This window comes from Eumetopias jubatus, unplaced genomic scaffold, assembly GCF_037043125.1.
Source record: "Eumetopias jubatus isolate StellerSeaLion01/CBP00866 unplaced genomic scaffold, mEumJub1_p1.0 scaffold_3, whole genome shotgun sequence".
In the NCBI taxonomy this organism is placed as follows: domain Eukaryota; kingdom Metazoa; phylum Chordata; class Mammalia; order Carnivora; family Otariidae; genus Eumetopias; species Eumetopias jubatus.
Window position 1 is genome coordinate 107,055,392 of NW_028274809.1, and position 23,858 is coordinate 107,079,249.

A 23,858-nucleotide genomic window follows, 5' to 3' on the forward strand; every position below is an offset into this window, starting at 1 on the left:
GGAACCTGATGATAATGGTACCACTCTGCTTCATGATAACTGAGGGATAGTTTAGAGTAGTGACAGATTAAACCCTGGATAAAACTTTTTAATATGATCAGTATAAACTGGAAATTAAGAGATAGAGGTCAAGAAAGTGGTGGGTATGCAATTGAGGACATATGAGAAGAAGAGTTGAGGGAAAAAAAAAAGATGGTATTTAGCCTGTGACAAAGACTTAGGTTGACATTATTGCTGTCTTCAAATACTTACTGGCCTATGTCAAGGAGAAATTGTTGGGCTTCTTTCTATTTTGTAGTGACAGAATGAAAAACTAAGATCTACAAGTGGAAATTATTTGGGAGCTAGATTTGGGCTTAATGGAAGAAAGGACTTTCAAGTAATTTAAGTTGTCCTGAAATGGAATGAACTGCCTGGTAAGGCAGTGAATTCCCCAGCACTGGAAGTGTGCAATAAGAGGATACATGACCACTTATTTGGAATTTATGCATCTAGTTAGAGGGTTAATATAGATGACCTAATCTTATTCTCCATTCTGGGAGCCCATGATTCGATACTTGGATACTTGGCTGTTTCTGTTCAAAGAATGTTTTAATGTAATTACTATAGCCTGAGCCAACACAATTTGGTGGATCTATGACCAACTCAGCAGTCTCTTGATTTTTTTTTTAGTATTTTGTTATTTGTTATATAACTTTTTGAAGTCTATTACAGTTGGAGTCAATAAATTGGCTCTCTTATGTTGATCGGTGGCTCTAGTCGCAGCTTAGTTCCTTCTTCCCATAGAAAGAGAAAGAGAGCAATCAGCCATAATGTGTATTGAGGTGAGGGCCAATCACTATTCACAAGAATCTTTTTTTTTTCCCCTGTACACAGTCCTGACTTTTTTTTTCCTGTTTCCACATTTACTATTCAAAATGTATTAAATAATGAAAATTGTTACATAGACCAAACAGGTGAAAGATAATTAGAATCACATAAAAGGGAATTCTGAAATGTGTTTATAACATTGTAGGGTTTTGAGTTTGTGGGACGTGACCACAGATGCATACAATAAATCTTAATTTATTTAGTCAAGAATACAGAACTAAATAGAAATGAGACTCTACAGAGCAAGAGCAGATGGCATATTTCAGTAGGAATTTTACTTACCCTTCATGTCCACAAGAGGCACAACACTACCACGTTTTCCATACTGGTAGGGTCCTGAAAAAAAAAGACAAAAAGAAACTGAATTTTTGCCAAGTCACTGTCCTTTTTACTTTAGTTCATATCATATTTCCAGAAAAATGTGCCCTACGATCTACATATTTACATTCATGTAGGCATCTACAATAAACATTAATACATTAACTTGATATTACAACTGCAATTAATTAAAACAAAGAAATAAAAATAGTATTAAGAGATCTCTTGATGCTTGAAAATATTAAAACCACATATATTATTTACTCTACGCCAGTCAAGGCTTAATTATATTAATTGGTTTCTTTTTAAAATTTATTCTTATTTTTCCTGAATTTGAGTATTTTATTTGCTTTTATGTGCATTTTATTATTTTTCTGGCTTAAATATTGTTTTGTTATATCTTGGGTGCATTATGGATTTCCAAATTGCTTTGGGCCCATCACTGTATTGCACTGACATGCAACTCTGTCCAATCTTCTATTGCCTGTTCATTTAATTTATCTGCTATTTATCCTCTGTTCCACATCATTAATAATAATGACAAATAAAATGCAACCAACTCTCATCTCCATGGCACCTCGCAGGGAAGCCTTCTGGCTGAATAAGCTTCTATTTATCATTTAACCTTAGATCTAGACTGTTAGCCATTCTTCAGTCCATTAGACAGGGCTTCAAATATAAACCAAACTGAATTCATGATTTCCAATTATCTAATAGGACCCAGACATTTTGGATCTTTTTGCTCATTGTTAATGTTAATCATAAGAAATCAGGGATGAAGCAGTTTGATCAGCAGCAACTTGCATTTTCTTCATCATAAATGCGTTATGTTCTTAGAGCAAATAAATGTGATTTCATGCATTTCTGTTAATAGGTCCAGTGGTAGATATTAAATATTATGGATGATGAGGATCAGATATTATTTCTGCAATTTGATAGCAAGTACCCCAATAGACTTCCCATGTCATTTTTTTTATTGCTTTTTGAATTAGAGACATTTCTGATGCAAATAACAGAGGCTTGAGGCATGTATCAGTCACAGCCTTTCAAGATGTTTAGTTTCTTGTCCCTTGTCTAGCTCTTAGGGAGGGTTCATCTGCAATTTATCAATGTATTTGGTCAAAGAATCTTTATTTATAAACTACAACACTTACAAGGAGGAAGGTTCTTTTGCAAAATATAGCCTTGTTGAGATATCCCCTGCAAGATTATTTTTTTTCTTTTCAGAGAAATACCAAAATGATAGTATTCCATAACCAATATTCCTCTTTTAAAAAACTTTCAAAAAATTTGGGGCGCCTGGGTGGCTCAGTTGGTTAAGCAACTGCCTTAGGCTCAGGTCATGATCCTGTCATGATCGACAGTCCCGGGATCGAGGCCCATATCGGGCTCCTTGCTCGTCGGGGGAGTCTGCTTCTCCCTCTGCCCCTCCCCCTCCCATGCGTGTGCGCGCGCATTCTCTCTCTCTCATTCTCTCTCTCAAATAAATAAATAAAATCCTTTAAAAAAATAAAATAAATTAAAAAATAAAAAACTTTCAAAAATTCACCAATTTGCTTAGAAAATTATCCTTTAAATTGATATGTCTTCATTCTCAGGCAAAATTATTATTGATTTGGGGGATGGTCTTGATTTTTTTTAAGATTTTATTTATTTATTTGACAGAGAGAGACACAGTGAGAGAGGGAACACAAGCAGGGGGAATGGGAGAGGAAGAAGCAGGCTTCCTGCAGAGCAGGGAGTCCGATGCGGGGCTCGATCCCAGGAGCCTGGGATCATGACCTAAGCCAAAGGCAGATGCTTAACGACTGAGCCACCCAGGCGCCCGGGTCTTGTTTGGTTATTGCCAATTATGTTATCAAAATTATAATCATAATATTATGTAACTCATGATACAGAATTCTATAAAGATTCAAGATGCCCAGAACATGTAAAAAAATTAATAAATTCAGTGTCATTAGTTCATAACTTAAGCACTCAACTGGGTGTTAAAGGGGGACCTGGTTTGAATTTTATGACGTATTGGAATAAATTTCATGATAGATAAAAGATGTTGACAATAGGGCGCCTGGGTGGCTCAGATGGTTAAGCATCTGCCTTCAGCTCAGGTAATGATCCGGGAGTCCTGGGATCGAGTCCTGCATCGGGCTCCCTGCTCCTTGGGAGCCTGCTTCTCCCTCTGCCTCTCTCTCTCTCTCTCTCTGTCTCTCATGAATAAACAAATAAAATCTTAAAAAAAAAGATGTTGACAATAAATGTAAACCACATTGTTTTTATCCATATATGATATATGTTGCAAAACTGGACAGAAAATCAGATCGTAATATTGATTTCTATATAAACAAAACTTTAAAAAATAATAATGTTTTTTAGTTAGTTTCCTACAAATTTCTACGCTTATAATTCTCTGAAATTTTATATATATATATTGAAAAGTGCTCAATAATAATGTAAGTTATTTCCTAAATATAGAAAATTTAAAAAGGTCAATGTTGAAAAGGGGTCATGTATATCAGAAGAAGTGACAAGAAACTACAATGTACAAAGGTATATGTTTAAATAAGCAATTTTATTTTATGGCACATTCAAAAGACTATCTACTTGGGAAAATGCATTTTATATGTTAGTGTAAAATGAGGTCGGATAAGTTAATCAAGTTTACTTACTAGATTGCATTGATAGTAAGGCTGAGATGTGGAGATTGTTATAATAGAAAATAGGGAACCCTGGGTGATTTTTGATGAGAGACCTGGAAAAAAAAGAATATAGAATAATAAATCAGCTTGGGAGAATTTGGGTGTGAGTGTGTATGAGTAGCAATATGGATGTTTTTGTAACATTTTTTAAATTTTAATTTTTAGGGTGAGGTTGATGATTCCCACTGAGACTTGTGTGAAATACACATAAATCAGGACTTAATGAAATATATAAAGTCCAGAACACCAGACATAAAAAGAGAAGTGTTAAGTGATATTAATACAAAAAATTGCCACATTTGGATGAAAGAAGATGGTAGTTCAAAGATTATTTTAAATTTGGGCATAAATGGGTTAAATAACTTTAGGACCTCATCAAGAGTGGAGAGACTCAGAGGAAGTGTTACTTTAGGTTTTGACCAAAAGTTCAATCTTACATATGTGGGAATTATTATAATGAGGAGGCATATATGATATGAAAGCAATTATGATAGAGAATAATTATAACCAACATTAACTGTTTTTATTACAGCTACTGTTTTAACATCTTGATTTTCATTAATTCATTAAATCTTTCCATTAGCCCTAAGAGACACATAATACCACTATCCCCACTAATAGATGACAATACTAAAGTACTTAGAATAATCTCCAAGACACAGCTTGTTAATGGCAAACTTGAGATTCAAACCAGAAAATCTAACTCGTAAGCCTGTTCATTTTACCACTGAATTACTGATGCAACGCTAGTAAGATTTTAACAGGGAAATATATCTAGAGAGACATTAAGGGCCAGGACTCAGGGCAAGTGAGGGTCCTATGGCCCAAATTTAGGGAGACATGTGCATGATCCTGAGAGAAATTCTCCTTAAAATTTAATCCTTAGGAGACTTGCACCCAAAGAATTGTGTTCCTGAGACAAAGACTTGAAGGTATGCAGCATGGACATATACTTTACAAAATGAACAGTGTACAGGTGAGAGGAAGGATCTAGGAAGAAAATCTCGGGGGAAAACATAGGACCATCGGAAAGCAGGAGAGAGTGGGAACCCTAAAAGGGTTAGGGGTGAAAGTGAGACAATTTCCAGAAGCAAGGGTTGGTAAGGAGTATGTTCCAGTTACCAGTTCTATGTTACAAATTATCTCAAAATTTAGTGATACAAAGCATTTATTGATTTTATAGAATTCATGGGTCAGAAGAATTGATACAAGGCATGGTAGGTTTAGATCATCTTTACTTCATGATGTTTGCAGGCTCCTCTGGGAAGAAGCAAAAGCTGGAGGAAATTAGAAGCTAGAACCTGGAATCACCTGAAGTCTATTCACTGACATCTGGTAGTAGAGCCTGGCTGTCAGCTCGGACATTAGCTGGGCTTCTAGTCTGGAACACCAGACACAGCCTTGAATTGTGGCTTGGCCTCTTTATGGTATGGTGGCAGGGCTCAAAGGGAAAGTATGCCAACACAAAGAGCCAAGAAGAAGCCATATTCCTTTTATGACCTAGCTTTGGAGGTTACATAGCATCATTTTTGTCACATTCTATTGGTCAGATTAGTCATAGTCCTGCCTAAAGGGAGGGAAATAGACTCTTTTGATAGGGAGGGAAATGTTCTCAAAGAGCATGGAGGCATAGAAATATGGAGATTTTTGGAAAAATACATAATCTGAGAATCATCCATAAAGGATGGCATGAAACATGCTCAAAAGAATGGCCAAGCTGGGTTATTTGGCATTGGATTTGAATTAATTTATTTCATGGTAATGGTGGAAAAAGGGCTCATGCTTAAGAAAATTCACTGACAAGTAATGTACATTGGTCACTCATTTGAGAATTTTGGTGGCTAGAGGAATAAAGAAACAGAATAGCAGTTGGAAAGAAGAACAAGATTGGGTGTTTCTCGAAAGTGATCAGGAAGTCCCCAAGTATTTAGTTAAAAACAAACTGTCATACAAATGTTAGACAGAAAGAAGAGGTAAAGTTTTCTGGAGGAAGGAATATATGTTTTTTGTATACCTACAATAGACTGTGATAGGTGTTTCAGGTGTAATCTCACTGAATCCCTACAACAAGGTAGATACATTTTTTTCAGGTCTTTATTTAAATTCCAGTTAGTTAACAGTGTAATATTAGTTTCAGGTATACAATATAGTGATTTGGCACTTCCATGTATCAACCAGTGCTCATCACAAGTGTCTTCCTTAATCTCCATCACCTATTTAACCCATCCCCCGCCCACCTCCCCTCTGGTACATACTTTAAAATTTCTTTTATATATAGAAAATTAAAACCACTCAAGTCTGATAACTTTACTAATTTATAGATTAGGCAGTAGAGTTGTATTTACGTGGGCATGACTCTGAAATTCGCATTCTTCAACTGATGTGTGAGGTGCCTGAAGAGAACCACAATCAGGTTGGATCGCTGTGACAATGGCATTCCTAAGATTATTTTGCAATAAGGTTTTCAGTCCAGCATGTCTGCTTCTTTATGCCTCTGGTTCAGATTATATCTCCTTTTATTTTTCTGCTGTGATTAGTTAGGCAGAGAATAAATTGAAAGTAAATAGCAGACCAGTGAGCTCTTCTCATGAATATTTAGAATTGGGTGAGAAAGCTAGTATGGTTTTATTTATAGGAGTAAACACTTAGAGTAAGGTAAGGAAAGAAGAACAATTGAGAGACAAAATACCTAGTGATTTCCTTCAATTTCCAGGCATTGTGGTGGGAGATTGGTTCCACAGACATGCTGCTATGCCTTCCTTAGGTTTATGATGTATGAGGTGTAAAAAGGTAAGGTGTATTGGGGCGCCTGGGTGGCTCAGTTGGTTAGGCAACTGCCTTCGGCTAGGGTCATGGTCCCAGGGTCCTGGGATGGAGTTCCACATTGGGCTCCCTGCTCAGCAGGGAGCCTGTTTCTCCCTCTGCCACTCCTCCTGCCTGTGGTCTCCTGCTCTCTCTCTGTCAAATAAATTAAAAAAAAAATCTTAAAAAAATTTAAAAATAAGGTAAGGTGTATTGTCCAAAGTGATTCATCTAGGTGTAGCTGAACCACAGTTAAATTCACAACTGTCAAACTCCAAAGCTCTTTTCATGGTGTCTTCTTTTAAGAAATAAAATGGTGACTTTACATTATGACAGACGTTTAAATAAAATTTTAAAATAATCTTTTATATTTGTCAAGTTGGTATTGATGTCTTACATCTCAAATTACAGAAATCAGTTTATAAATGTTCAGAGACAATTGGCCATGGGTCTCACATTTCTACACGTCTTTCAAGCAGCACTACTGGTAGCTTTTCTATGCGACTGTCCCTATGCAAGGATGTTCGTATAGTGATCAGTATAGGAAGATGGAGACTTGCCTCCCTCCAGGGAAGAGGGAAGGATTGTTTACTGTCCAGTAAAACAAGGATCATATCTCCCACCAGGGTAAATGTTGGGCAACTTCACTTGCAGCCCAGTGTAAAAGATTCAGATTACCTAAACTCAGGGTTCCTTAGCTGTAACATGAATTCACTGCATGGATAACATCTGGGTCTCTCTACTTTGCCCCTGTGAAATTAAGGTGGGAGCCATAAGGAAAACCAAAAGGAATACGGAGATCATGCTGTATATTTATGCCATGAGCAAACGTCCTTTGTTTCTGATTCAGGAGATTTGTATCTTCTCTCAGGTCAATGAAACTGTGGCAAGCAAGTATGTTAGCTTCCAAGTATAGTAAAATCTTTGACTCTTCACAGATATTTTACAATAGATCTAATGGATGTTTTTTATTTGGAAAGAAATATTTCACTACTTTTCTTCCTTTTATAGGTATCTAATTTTTTAAGAGAAATTTGAAGGGTATTTTGAATTTCTCAGGTAAGGCAGGAAATGGGTCCAGAAGATAAGGAAGAATAAACATGAGGTAGGAAAAAAATAAAAGCCATAGGTGACTAAGAGAAAATATTTTACAACTAAATCAAACTTCTATACATCCACATCTATGCAAAACTCTATCCATATCTATGGAAATGGCAATATTTCATTCTTTTGGATAGCTAGGTAATTTTTCATTGCATGTATATACCACATCTTTATTCTTTTATCTGTCAATGGACATCAGGGTTCTTTCCATACTTTGGCTATTGTGGACATTGCTGTTATAAACATCGAGGTGTAGGTTCCCCTTCGAATCTCTATGTTTGTATCTCTTGGATAAATACCTAGTAGCACAATTGCTGGGTCAATAGAGTAGTTAGTTCTATTTTTAACTTTTTGAGGAAACCCCATACTGTTTTCCAGAGTGGCTGCACCAGTTTGCATTTCCACCAACAACACAAGAGGGTTCCCCTTTCTGTGCATCCTTGCCAACATCTTTTGTTTCCTGACTTAATTTTAGTCATTCTGACTGGTATGAGATGGTATCTCGTGGTTTTGGTTTGTATTTCCCTGATGCCAAGTGATGTTGAGCATTCCTCCGTACGTCTGTTGGCCATTTGTATGTCTTCTTTGGAGATGTCTGTTCATGTCTTCTGCCCATTTCTTGACTGGATTTTTTGGTGTATGTTTTTTTGTGGGGGGGGGTGTTGAGTCTATACATCCATTATTCTTGCAAATAATACACAGAATTTGTGTCTGATAATGAAGGAAGAGTGACGTTAGGGAATAGCTTGACCCAATTAACCAAAATAAAAAATTTCCAGGGGTTTTCTTTTTTCTTTTCTTCTTGTGTTTAGAAAATGAATACCCGGTAACTCTTTAACTTAAAATTAATGACTGAATTCCACAATATGCACACGTCACTAGAAGAAGATGGACACCTAAGAAAACCCCTCTCACTGACAAGTATGGATTCTCAAATTAGTTTGGACAAGAGAGGAAACAGAAGCCTCCTCACATCAGTGTTTAAACATAACCATTTCCAACAGTTAAACAGATTGGAAAGGAACACAATCTCTTCAGGTCAGAGTAAAAACAGTCCTGTGAGTACTGGAAAACATGTATTATGATTTCATTACCTGTTTTTATATTTCTATTAGAGAAAATCAATTGGAGTACAATTTCATGAAACAGGGTTGTATATGAAAAGAAGAGTCATGTCAGTAGAACATATCCTTGATTCATACAGAAGAGAAAACCTAGAGTGTACTAGCCTGTGTGAACATTCTTAAATGGTTATAGCAGTTAATAATTGAAATTCATGTATGCCAAACATTAGGAATATGACTAATCAGAAAATCACCTAGTGAGGACATGAAATAGATGTATAGCAACAGCACCTTCTGTAGGTCAGGCTTTCATCACTTCACCAGGCCTAGAAAAATGGTCTTTTCACCATCTCTACTCAAAGTGCTGTCCATAAGCCAGCAGTCTGATATGTTCTGACTACTACAAATGTTACAAATGTAGAAACTCAGACTCCTCTCAGACCCACTGAAGCAGAATCTTAACAAGATCCTCAGGTGATTCACACATACAGTAAAATTTAAGAAACAAGTGGGTAAATAGAATGGCTTAATTCCATCTCTCTCCTCTCTCTCAGTTGTCCACTGTAAGGAGAGATCTTCCAAAATTGCAAATCTTATCACAGATCTTCTAATTACACCACAGATGTATATCAGATAAAGCCTAGACTCTGTGGTATTCTGTATACGATCATCTAGATTTTTGCTCCTGCCTTTCTCTAACTTCATGCACGCTCTACCTATTAAATTCCCCCAAGACCTGAGTGATAACATCTTCTTAGCATCCCCAGCCCAAACATACATATGTATGTGTGCCTGTGCACACAGGTGCCGCATCGTTCCAACACACTCAACTAGTTAGAGTATGGTAAATATGACTTGCCATTATGTGCCCACTTGTCTTCACACAAGATAACCCTGCTGGGTGAAATGACTTTTGTTTTGTCTCTCTATTGGACCTTAGCTCAACTATCAAATATATCTTTTTCATCTCTCCTGCTCTTAGAATCGCTTTTGATCCTCCTAAGTCCTGAGTCCCATTTCCTTCCAGCCACTCTCAGCCCACCTCCCCTCAGGCATAGCTGTTCCAAATATCGAATTTAACCCCATTCTGCCTTCTCTCAATTTCTTCTACTGCTCTCACTCATAAACCCAAATAAGCAATTCTTCAAAGGATGTAGATTATTTTCTACCTCTTTCTCATTCTACAGCTGTTCCCTGTTTGTGTGCTTTATTTATTTAGTTGGTATCATCTTATCATCATTTCTAGTCCAAACCAGATTAAATCCAACCTCATTACATGAATCAGTTTGTTCCCCTTAGCTGAAAGCCCACCTTTCTTCTTTCTGGGAAGCTAAATATTACTTGTTCTTAAAGATGCAATAAAAATTCCACCTTTTCCATAAAACAAATGTTTCTTGAATATATTAGCCTTATAAAAATGGTAACACTTATAAAATGTGGCAGAGTATTGATCGCAAAACAACTCTGATGTAGTAATATACTCTCTTAGATTTGTCCATACATTTGTGTGCATGTACTGTATAGGTACACGCATACATGTGCACACACACACACACACACACACACACTTGTTCTTTTTCTGCTTTTAGACTGCAAGTCATTTGAGGTTAGGGTTTGAGGAAACCACACTCAGGATTATACTTCCCTGCATTCTCTTAACTGATCTTCCATGTTTTCTCTGGAATACATCAGTTCATTTTGTTCATCTCAATCCCCTTGCCTTGGATATATCCTTGCTTCTTTCCTGTATTACTAAAATAAACTTATTTTTTATTAATTTAAATTTTTCTTCCAAGATTTTATTTAAATTCAAATTAGTTAACATATAGAGTACTAGTGGTTTCAGTAGAATTTAGTGATTCAGCACTTACATATAACACCCAGTGCTCATCACAATATGTGCTCTACTTAATGCCCATAACCCGTTTATCCAATCCCTCCAGGTGCCTCCCCTCCAGCAACATTCACTTTTGTCTCTATAGTTAAGAGTCTTTTATGGTTTGCCTCCCTCTCTGTTTTTTTATCTTATAAAATCAACTTCTAATTTGTCATGTTTCTTCCAACCTCCAAACTCCTTTTCAAGTCTGTCCTTGTTACTTCCTTGCCCTAAATCTTTCTGTGTTGCTTGTTATTTCCAGAATTCAGCAGAACTACTTAGCAAGAAACATGAAGCCCAGTGTGATGTGGCTCGTGTTTTAGGTCATTTTTTCATTTCTATGTGTATAATGACCAACTCAACTGCAATGACCTTGAGTTCTCAAGTTAAATCAAGCAATATTTCCAGTTTTTTTTTCTGAGATCATATGTTGTTTTGTTTTGATTTTGGTTGTTTTGAAATAACCACCCTCTATCCTCCTCCTGAGCATTTTTTAATTCTTCCTTCAAGATGTACCTTAATCGCTTGGAATTTTTTTGTGTGTGTGTGCCCTGCAGGCCGTTATGTACTTTTCTCTTTATATTTTTTATTATTATGTTAATCACCATACATTACATCATTAGTTTTTGATGTAGTGTTCCATGATTCATTGTTTGTGCATAACAACCAGTGCTCCACGCAGAATGTGCCCTCTTTAATACCCATCACCAGGTTAAACCATCCCCCCACCCCCCTCCCCTCTAGAACCCTCAGTTTGTTTTTCAGAGTCCATCATCTCTAACGGTTCATCTCCCCCTCCGACTTACACCCCTTCATTCTTCCCCTCCTTCTATCTTCTTCTACTTTTTTTTCTTAACGTATATTGCATTATTTGTTTCAGAAGTACAGATCCGTGATTCATCAGTCTTGTACAATTCACAGTGCTCACCATAGCACATACCCTATGTCTATGTCTATCACCCAGCCACCCCATCCCTCCCACCCCCCACCACTCCAGCAACCCTCAGTTTGTTTTCTGAGATTAAGAATTCCTCATATCAGTGAGGTCATCTGATACATGTCTTTCTCTGATTGACGTATTTCACTCAGCATAATACCCTCCAGTTCCATCCATGTTGTTGCAAATGGCAAGATCTCATTCCTTTTGATGGCTGCATAATATTGCATTATGTATATATACCACATCTTCTTTATCCATTCATCTGTTGATGGACATCTGGGCTCTGTCCACAGTTTGGCTATTGTGGAGATTGCTGCTATAAACATTGGGGTGCACGTACCCCTTCGGATCCCTACATTTGTATCTTTGTGGTAAATACCCAGTAGTGCAATTGCTGGATCATATGGTAGCTCTATTTTCAACTGTTTGAGGAACCTCCATACTGTTTTCCAGAGGGGTTGCACCAGCTTGCATTCCCACCAACAGTGTAGGAGGGTTCCCCTTTCTCCACCTCCCCGCCAACATTTGTCGTATCCTGACTTGTTAATTTTAGCAATTCTGATGGGTGTGAGGTGGTATCTCATTGAGGTTTTGATTTGGATTTCCCTGATGCCGAGCAATGTTGAGCACTTTTTCATGTGTCTGTTGGCCATTTGGATGTCTTCTTTGGAAAAATGTCTGTTCATGTCTTCTGCCCATTTCTTGATTGGATTATTTGTTCTTTGGGTGTTGAGTTTGATAAATTCTTGTTCTTTCTTTTGTTAATGTATTGTATCACATTGACTGATTTGTGGATGCTGAACCAACCTTGCAGCCCAGGGATAAATCCCACTTGGTCATGGTGAATAATCTTTTTAATGTACCGTTGGATCCTATTGGCTAGTATTTTGGTGAGAATCTTTGCATCCATGTTCATCAAAGATATTGGTCTGTAATTCTCCTTTTTGATCAGGTCTTTGTCTGGTTTTGGGATCAAGGTAATGCTGGCCTCATAAAATGAGTTTGAAAGTTGTCCTTCCATTTCTATTTTTTGGAACAATTTCAGGAGAATAGGTATTAATTCTTCTTTATATGTCTGATAGAATTCCCCTGGGAAGCCATCTGACCCCGGGCTTTTGTTTCTTGGGAGATTTTTGATGACTGCTTCAATTTCCTTAGTGGTTATAGGTCTGTTCAGGTTTTCTATTTCTTCCTGGTTCAATTTTAGTAGTTGATACATCTCTAGGAATGCACCCATTTCTTCCATCTTATCTAATTTGCTGGCATAGAGTTGCTCATAATATGTTCTTATAATTGTTTGTATTTCTTTGACATTGGTTGTGATCTCTCCTCTTTCATTCATGATTTTGTTGATATGGGTCATTTCTCTTTTCTTTTTGATAAGTCTGGCCAGGGGTTTATCAATCTTGTTAATTCTTTCAAAGAACCAGCTCCTAGATTCATTGATCTGTTCTACTGCTCTTTTGGTTTCTATTTCATTGATTTCTGCTCTGATCTTTATTATTTCTCTTCTCCTGTTGGGTTTAGGCTTTATTTGCTGTTCTTTCTATAGCTCCTTTAGGTGTAGGGTTAGGTTGTGTATTTGAGACCTTTCTTGTTTCTTGAGAAAGGCTTGTATTGCTATATACTTTCCTCTCAGGACCGCCTTTGCTGTATCCCAAGGATTTTGAACAGTTGTGTTTTCATTTTCATTGGTTTCCATGAATTTTTTTTAATTCTTCTTTAATTTCCTGGTTGACCCATTCATTCTTTAGTAGGATGCTCTTTAGCCTCCATGTATTTGAGTTCTTTACGACTTTCCTCTTGTGATTGAGTTCTAGTTTCAAAGCATTTTGGTCTGAAAATAGGCAGGGAATAATACCAAACTTTTGGTACCAGTTGAGACCTGATTTGTGACCTACGATGTGATCTATTCTGGAGAATGTTCCATGGGCACTAGAGAAGAATGTGTATTCTGTTGCTCTGGGATGGTATGTTCTGAATATGTATGTGAAGTCCATTTGGTCCAGTGTGTCATTTAAAGTCTTTATTTCCTTGTTGATCTTTTGCTTAGATGATCTGTCCATTTCAGTTAGGGGGTGTTAAAGTCCCCCACTATTATTGTATGGTTGTCAATGTGTTTCTTTGCTTTTGTTATTAATTGCCTTATATAATTGGCTGCTCCCATGTTAGGGGCATAGATATTTACAATTGTTAGATCTTCTTGTTGGATAGACCCTTTAAGTAGAATATAGTGTCGTTCTTCATCTCTTATTACAGTCTTTGTTTTAAAATCTAATTTGTCTGATATAAGAATTGCCACCCCATCTTTCTTTCGGTGTCCATTAGCATGGTAAATGGTTTTCCACCCCCTCACTTTCAATCTGGGGGTGTCTTTGGGTCTAAAATGAGTCTCTTGCAGACAGCATATTGATGGGTCTTGTTTTTTAATCCAATCTGATAGCCTGTGTCTTTTGATTGGGGCATTGAGCCCATTTACATTCAGGGTAACTATTGAAAGGTATGAATTTAGTGCCATTGTACTGCCTGTAAGTTGACTGTGACTGTATATCGTCTGTGTTCCTTTCTGATCTATGCTGCTTTTAGGCTCTCTTTTTGCTTAGACGACCCTGTTCAATATTTTTTAGGGCTGGTTTTGTGTTTGCAAATTCCTTTAGTTTTTGTTTGTCCTGGAAGCTTTTTATCTCTCCTTCTATTTTCAATGATAGCCTAGCTGGATATATTATTCTTGGCTACATATTTTTCTCATTTAGTGCTCTGAAGATATCATGCCAGTCCTTTCTGGCCTGTCAGGTCTCTGTGGATAAGTCTATGGCCAATCTAATGTTTCTACCATTGTAGGTTACAGATCTCTTCTCCCAAGCTGCTTTCAGAATTTTCTCTTTGTCTCTGAGACTCGTAAGTTTTACTATTAGATGTCGGGGGGGGGGTGTTGACCTATTTTTATTGATTTTGAGAGGGGTTCTCTGTGCCTCCTGGATTTTGATGCCTGTTTCCTTCCTCACATTAGGGAAGTTCTCTGCTATTATTTGCTCCAATATACCTTCTGCCCCTCTCTCTCTTTCTTCTTCTTCTGGGATCCCAATTATTCTAATATTGTTTCGTCTTATCGTATCACTTATCTCTCGAATTCTGCCCTCGTGATCCTGTAGTTGTTTCTCTCCTTTTCTCAGCCTCTTTATTTTCCATCATTTGGTCTTTTATATCACTGATTCTCTCTTCTGCCTCATTTATCCTAGCAGTTAGTGCCCCATTTTTCATTGCACCTCATTAATAGCCTTTTTGATTTTGACTTGGTTAGATTTTAGTTCTTTTATTTCTCCAGAAAGGGTTTCTCTAATAACTTCCACGGTTTTTTCAAGCCCAGCTAGTATCTTTAAAGTCATGATTCTGAACTCTAGGTCCGACATCGTACTAATATCCGTATTGAGTAGGTCCCTGGCAGACGGTACTACCTCTTGTTCTTTTTGCTGAGGTGATTTTTTTCGTCTTGTCATTTTGTCCAGAGGAGAACAGACGAATGAGAGAACAGAATGCTAACAGGTTAACAACGTCTCCAGCAAATATACTCTATACAAATCAGAAAAGACCTGAACCCAGGGGACAAGAAAGGGAAAGAAAAAAGAGAAAAAAAAAAAAAAGAAAAAAGGATAAGATAAAAACAAACAAAAACAGAACAAAACAAAACAAAACAAAACCCAGAATATGATCAAATATGATCAGGCTAGTTCATAGATCAGTGCCACCCACTAGCTTTTTGGCATATTTTGGTCTGTTAGTAGAAAGTGCCTGCTAAATTTTTAAAGGAAGAAAGACTTATATATATACAAAATAAGGGTTGATACAATGAAGGGATGGCAGATGACTGTAAAGATGAAAAGTATAAAAGATTTTATAAAAGGAATTGATAAGATAAGAAGTTGTTTTTAAAAAGAAAGAAGAAGATTTAAAAAGAAAAAGAAAAAAGAATAAAAAGAAAAAAAAAGGGAGAGAATGTGATCAGACAGGAGAATAGAACAAAGCCATACACTAGTGATTTAGGGTATATTTTGATCTGTTAAAAGAAATTGTATCTCAAAATTTTAAAGAGAGAACAACTTATATATATATATATATATATATATATATATATATGTCAAAAATAAGGGTAACTACTATGAAAGGATAAAAATATGACTCTAAAAATAAAAAATAAAAAATGTTTTTTTTAAAAAAGGGATTGATAAGATGTTAGTTGAAAAAGGGAAAAAGAAAAATTCAAAAAATAACAGTTAAAAAAATTAACTTTGAAAAACTAATGAATTATGATAAAAAAGCCATGAATTCTATGTGCAGTATTCCCCTAGTGCTGGAGTTCTCCCATTCTCCTTGATCGGTAAACTTGGTCTTGGCTGGCTGTTCGTGCTGATCTTCTGGGGAAGGGGACTTTGCCGTGGTTCCCAAATGTCTTTGCCGGAGGCGGAATTGCCCGGCCTTGTGAGTCCGGGCTAAGCAAGCTGCTCGGGTTTGCTCTCAGGAGATTTTATTCCCTGCAAGCTCTCGGTACAGCTTTGGAGGACCAGGGTGAAAATGGTGGCCTCCCAATCTCCACCCGGAGGAGCTGAGAACTCGGGGCTCCGCTCCTCAGTGTGTCCCCAGAGAAAAGCAGTCACTCCCATATCCCTGGTCTCTGGCCGCACTGCGAGCTCACCCGGCCTGTGACAGAGCGTTTCTATCTCTGGCTCCCAACCCCATGTGGAGTCTCCAAACCCAACAGATCCCTGTGGTGCACTCCTGTGCCGCTCCTCCCGGTGGAGGATGGGAGTCTCCCCAGCTCTGCCGCTTGTTGGGTCCCTGCTGGAGGAGCAGTGGCCCCACTGGGCCGCGGATCACAGTTTATGGCAACCCCGAGCTGAGAGCCCGCGCCTCGGCTCCGTCTCTGCAGCCGGCTTCCCCGCTCCGATACCTGGGAGCTCTGCTGCACTCAGGCACCCCCGGTCTTTCTGTGACCCTGAGGGTCCTGAGACCACACTGTCCCATGAGGGATCCACCCCCCGCTTAGCCACTGGAGCGAAGTCCCTCAGCGGAGCCAACTTCTAGAAGTTCCAATTTTGTGCTCCGTGGCTCTATCACTTGCCAGAAGCCGCTGACGGAGGCCCCCTCCCCCACCGTCTATCCTCCCGAATATTGCCTTGGATTCACTTCTGCACACGTCCTACCTTCCAGAAAGTGGTCGCTTTTCTGTTCAGAGTGTTGTTACTCTTCTTATCTTTGATCTCCTGTTGAGTTCGTAGGTGTTCAGAATTGTTTGATCCCTATTCAGCTGAATTCCTGAGACCAGACGAAATCTAGGTCTCCTACTCCTCTGCCATCTTCCTCTGCCCCCCCCTTTATGTACCTTTTTTCCATTCTCTGATGTCATGATGCATTACTGATTTTTTTACACTTGCCACACTGTTGCAACCAGTAATTTCTATGCTGGGTCCCTGATAGCTGGAAACATGTGTTTCATTTTTTTCATTAATTAATTAATTTATTTGAGAGAGAGAGAGAGAGTGGGGGATGGGCAGAAGGTGAGGGAGAGAGAATCTTCCAGCAGACTCCACACTTAGTGTGGAGCCACAGGCTTGATCTCACAACCCTGAGATCACAACCTGAGCTGAAACCAAGAGTCCCACACTTAACCAAATGTGTCACCTAGGCACCCCCGTGTTTCATTCTTAATACTACAGAAAATGGGACAAAAATATTTGCTGAATAAGTGAATGAATGATATTCCTTTCTTACATTCTTAGAACATCCCCCCTCAGGTAAATCATTCAACATTTTAAGTTTTGCCTGATGGGTTCCACTATGAACATGAGGGTAAGGGATATTTGTAGATATCTACTTTATATCAGTCGGTTCGGTTCATTCATAAACCCAAGCAGGGTTTAACTGCCTCCTAAATGCATGAGTCAGGTTCTCTGAGCACTATATTTTCTCAATTTCTCTCTCTCCTCTCCCACCCCCTCTTTCTCTCTCTCATCTACTTTCTGTTGTCATTCTGCAATGACAAGATTGCACTGAATTTCTTGTTTGACTCAGAAAATTATTTTCTCATTTTGCTTCATCTGTCTACTTTCTGAACATCATATCTGAACTGTTCTCATCTTGTCATTTCTCTAAATCAGTGAATCTTTAAATGTAAAAGATAAAGGTAACATCAGCAATAACTAAGTCCTAATCTGTTACTTTGGAGATGAGGAAACAAACATATTGGAGGCAGAAAAAGATGGAAACCTGCTAGAATTGCAGCCTGACCCAGTGTGGTGTCTGTGTGTTATTTATTTTGGTGACAACCATCTGAAACCCTTGCCTGTGTTAGAAATCCCCCACTTAAAAGTCAGAGTTGGGAATTTGCTTCATACTCTGGAACTGAAAATGCCACATACATTTAAAGCCTTCCTGGATGTTAGGAAGAGCAAAACTCCACCATCAGATGAACCCACCTTAGACTTTAATTTGGAAGCTAGCAATATTATTAATGTGGGACTCCCTAGTTTCTCTGAGAGAAGAGGCAACTCCACTGACTCTCCCAAAAGCCACATTTGCAGTCATTTCCAGGCTAAGTATTTTTGGCTGGTAAGCATTTATTTTTAGTGATAATTTAATAAATAAATACAATATTTTTTCTCCCAGGTTTTTTTTTTTTTTATAAGTTCTCTTCTTTTCCCTAAAATATCTTTCTCCCCCCTATGGGTATATGCATCTTACTTCTTTATTTTTTTCATTTATTTGTTGCTGTTGTTACATTTGTTTTTCTCAAACATGTGTGGAATCTCTGGATATTCATTTGTAGTTATGGATTTAAAGCAATGCTCAGTTAAGAAACTGCCATGAACTTCCTCTGTTCCTGAGAAGAACATAGCTGGAGACATCATGCTTCTTGATATCAAACTTTATTACAAAGTTACCATAATCAAAACAATATGGCACTGACATAAACACACACATATATCAATGGAACAGAATAGAGAGCCCAGAAATAAACCTATTCATATATATTTAGTTTATTTATTACAATGGAGTCAGGAATATACAATGAGGAAAGGACAATCTTTTCCACAAATGGTTATGTGAAAACTGGATATTTAGATGCATAGTAATGAACCTAGATTCTTATTTTACACCAAACACAAAAATAGATTCAAAATGGACTAAAGACTTCAACATGAGACCAAAAACTACAAAACTCTTAGAAGAAAACACAGGAGGCCAACTACTTAATATCTGTCTTGACAAAGATTTTTTTTGATATGACACCAAAAGCAAACACTACAAAAGTAAAAATCAACAAGTGGGACTATATCAAACTAAAAAGCTTCTGCAGAGCAAAACAAATCTTCAACAAAGTGAAAAGGCAACCGATGGAATGGGAGAAAAATACTTGGAAACCATATGTCTGATAAGAGGTTAATATCCAAAGTATATAATGAACTCCTACAACCCATTAGTAGAAAAAACCCACACAATCTAATAGATAGAGAAACTGAATATAATTTTTCCCCAAAAAACTTAGAAATAGCCAACTAGTACATGAAAATGTGCTCACAGCATTAATCAAATGGGAAATTCAAATTAAAACCATAATTAGATACCACTTCACACCAGTTAAGATGTCTCTTATCAAAAAGGCAAGAGATAACAAATATTGGCAAGGATGTTGAGTAAATGGAACCCTTATACATTCTTGATAGGAATGTAAAATAGTACAGCTGCTATGGAAAACAGTATGAAAATTCCTTAAGAAGTTAAATTACAGAACTACCATATGACCCAGCAAGCTCACATCTCGGTGTATATCCAAAGGAAATGAAAGCAAGATATTGAAAAGATATTTGCATTCCCAGGTTTATCTCACTGCCCATGAATGGCTGAATGGATAAAGACAATATGGTATAAATGTACAATGGAATATTATTCAACCATAAGAAAAAATGAAATCTTGCCTTTTGCAACAACATGGTTGGAACTTGAGGGCATTATACTAAGTGAAATGAGCCAAACAGAGAAAGACAAATACTGTATGAACTCATTTGTTCACTCAAAAGAAAGAAAGAAAGAAAGAAAGAAAGAAAGAAAGAAAGAAAGAAAGAAAGGAAAGGAAGGAAGGAGAGAAAGGAAGAAAGAAAGAAAGAGAGAAAGAGAAAGAAATAAGAAAAATAAATTCAAACTCACAGAAACAAAGTAGGAAAATAGATGACAAGGTAAGAAGGATGGGGAGGTGGGGAAAATAAGAAGTTACAAAAGGGGCACAAAGTTTTAGCTATAAGGTGAATCTGTTCTGGGGACCCAATGAAAAACATGGTGACTCAAGTTGATAACACTGTATTATATAATTGAAATTTCCTAAGAAATTAGAATCTAAATGTTCTCACATACACACAAAAGATAAATATGTGAGGTGATTGATGCATTAATTAACTAGATGTGGGGAAAACTATCACAGTGTATACATATATCAAATCACCATGACTTACACTTTACATATCTTGCTATTTTAAATGTCAATTGTGCCTCAATAATGCTGAGATTTAAAAATTAATAAAATAAGAGAAAAAAGATGACACAATACATAATTTCTGGGATTCTTTGCAGCTCTTCCTCTCATAAAGTAAACAAAAATTATTTTCCTAAATTAGAAGTCTTTTGCAACTCATGACACTTGTACCCGTTAATTCAAAGAGTAATTGTCTCTGCCATGATGGATGGTAATAATTTCACCTTGAATGTCAAAATCCAACAGGAAGCTAAATGTCTTGGAATCAAAAGAACCAAAGACATTCAGTGTCACTGCAGAAAATATCAAAAGCAACCCCAGGAAAATATTTGATCATGAGTCATAAAGATCTGTTCTGAGCCATGAATTATATTTAGAGGGAGACGGTAAACACAATTTGCTTTCAAGTTTTATATCTTCAGCACACTCATTTTCTCAGGTGTTAATATGAAGAGATGTAAATAGCCCAGGAACCACTTTTCGAAACACAAGCTATAAAATTAATGATCTCTGCCAAAGATTTTCACATTTCTCATCACGATAAACAAATTGGACATAAAAACAGCCTGACTGGATGTGCCTTTGTTGGTAGAGGAGTGTGTGTGTGGGGGAAGTATTGGGTAGTAGGTAGTGACATAACCCTTTTAAGAAAGGGGGAGAGGAGAGGAAAATAAACAGGGCTTTAAATTATATTGATCTAAAAATGAAAGGTGTTCATTTGAATATCTAAAAGGCACTAGCCAAGATAATCAAATTCATGGCTTCATAAGTGGATGTGTAAAGGTTTAGTTTCAAAAACATGCCATTGGTGAGATAATAGGAAGCCAAATATAAGAGATATGAGGCTGTGGACCTGACAGCTTACAGTTGTTTGCTCACTGAAGTGGGGTCCTCTGCCAGGGTAGGCCCATTTATAATTTATTGCTCTCCTTTACAATCTGCCAATTGTTCACAATGACAGAAAGTGGCAGGACTGCATAGAGTTTACAAGAAGCAAAAGCTAGGGGTCAAAGTCCTTTATAAGAAGAGACAACAAAGAAAACATATCCTAAACACATTAGGGGCATGCTCATTCAGTTAAGCAATCGACTTTTGATTTCTTCTCAGGTCATGATCACAGTATTGTGAGATCTAGCCCTGAGTCAGGCTCCCTGCTTAGTGGGGTGTCTGCTTCTTTCCTTCCCTTTCTGCTCTTCCCTCCCCCTGTTCTCTCTCTCTCTCTCTGTCTCTCAAATAAATAAATAAATCTTAAAAAATTATAAAATAAATTTATTTTTCCATTTTCTGCAAAAAATAAAAGACATGTGTTAAATTAAAAAAAAAATTAACATGATCTCAAGGTCATGAGATCGAGCCCCAGTCAGGCTCTGTGCTCCGTGAAGAGTCCGCTTGTCTTTCTCCCTGCCCACCCCCATTCTTTCTCTCTCTCCCTCTCAAATAAACAAAAAATAAATAAATAAGTAAATAAAATCTTTAAAAAAATACTTAAATTTCCTAACATTAGTTTTATATTAGGAAGGGATGTACACAAAGTTAGTATATATACAAAGGTACTTTTTAAAATACATACCGATACACAGTGATAGATAAGATTTCTATTTTCCCGTGGCATTCAATTCAGAGGTGTTCATTTTTATACAGATATCTATCATTTATTGTAGGAAAGCCATCTATAAAATAGATAAGGCCTATTGGAAGTATTTGTGGCCTGGATCTATGTAACTTTAGGTGTATTTGAATTTTTCTGTGCTAATAAATATGATGGAAAATAGTCTCTAAAAATGAATGAATGAATGAGTGAATGAATGAATAAATGAATAGCAGAAAATTCTCCCAATAAGGAACCACATCTACATGAATATTAATTTACTTGATGGTAAATCTAAAAACTTATCTATACATCCAGAGGATAACAAATCCAACCTCTGCTTAGTGCTTAACATGCAAGACTTGGTTCCAGTATCTTATGTAAATAAACTTCTCAGAAATGAGTACTATTATTTTGTAGGTGGTACAACTGTAGAAGTAAGAGGTTACAAAATCTTCTCAAAGCCCCTTAGTTGCCAAGAGTTAGAGCCAAGTTTTGATCCAAAGCAATCTGGTCTTTGGTCCTGAGCTCTGGAAGGATGTGCACAGTGAATGCTCGAGGAATGGTGATTATATAGAGAAGAGTGCAGAGCAAATTGGAGCTAACCATGTAAATGATGCTTCCTCCCCTGCTGTTCACCCTCCATATCCTCCATGCTTAAAATATTGAATAACTATCATGTGACCACTAAGGAATGGGCATGGTAAAAAGAGATGTATGGATAAAAAGGACTTCTCCCTTTGACAGAGATTTAATCTTGAAAAAGAGACTTAAGGTGGGTTTTTATCCCATACATGAGCTTCTCATAGGTAGAGAGGAGATTAAGAATATTCCAATAAGTTTAATTATGGAATGAAAACAATAGCTATCAAGCATCTACCTGGTCCCAGGTGGGATCATTAACCTTGTGAAAGCCTAAATAATTGTTATTGCTATGCCGATTTAACAGACAAGGCCATTTCATTCCTGAAAGGTTAAATAACTTGAATAAGATTGTGAATATTGAAGAAACAATAAGATTTGCATTAGAATACACATAACCCCCAAATTATACTCTCTTCCATTAGGGAAAACACTATCATCCCCTATGAGCTGTCTAGTGACTAGAACCAACCTGTGTGGCACAGAGTCTGCATTTACCATCAAGTAAATTAATATTCATGCAGATGTGGTTCCGTACTGGGAGAATTTTCTGCCCTTCATTCATTCATTTATTCATTCAGAGTCAAACTTGGTGTATTTTGAGCCATGATCAGGGTGCCATTCTTTTTTTTTAATTTAATTAATTAATTAATTAATTTTTTCAGGGTGCCATTCTTGCCAGGCTGTCTAATATTACACAGATGAGACTCCCTCCATGTAGGCTGGGGGAGCTCTGTGTACTTGGGTTTGTGTGGGGAGAGGGTTTGGGACTGAGAGTGAGGAGGATGAGAATCACTGGTTTCTTCTGTACCCTACCTTGTGCTGCTTCTCTCTCCCTTCTGTATTGGATGCCACATGGAAGATCTCATCTGATTGCTGTGGTCCTTTGGGGCACCCCTGACTCAGTCACATTCTTCAACCTTGTCCTCTGCTTTGAAATTCAGGACAGCTGGAGCCTGTTGACTGTATATCCAGCAAGGGTTTGACTTCTGGCAGGGCTTGACCAATGGAATGCCCTGAAATAAGACTGAGACCAAGAGGAAGGGGAAAACCATAGTGTTTCTTTCCTTTCTCATTGGCTCAGGGGACATTTCCTCTGTGGCCCCATCTCCTGTTTAATAAACCCACTAAGGTTCCAGCCTCTGCCTGGTGACCCCAGATCTTGGGCTGAAAATCCCCACCACCTTTCACTGCCCCTTGCAGTGTCAATGGTATCCAGCTATTGTTAACCTCTGAGCTCTTTACTGCAGAGCTTCTCAGGTCTCCAATTCTCTTTTGATCTCTGTTTCCTGTTTGGCTCCTGGCAATACAATTGGAACAGATATTATCTGCTGTGCAGACTGGATTCTGAATGAGGATGCTTTGCTTTGTGGTTGCGGGAGCTCCCTGAAGGGTGGGGTTTCTCTATGCCTTTTCTCATGGCTACCATTGTAAACC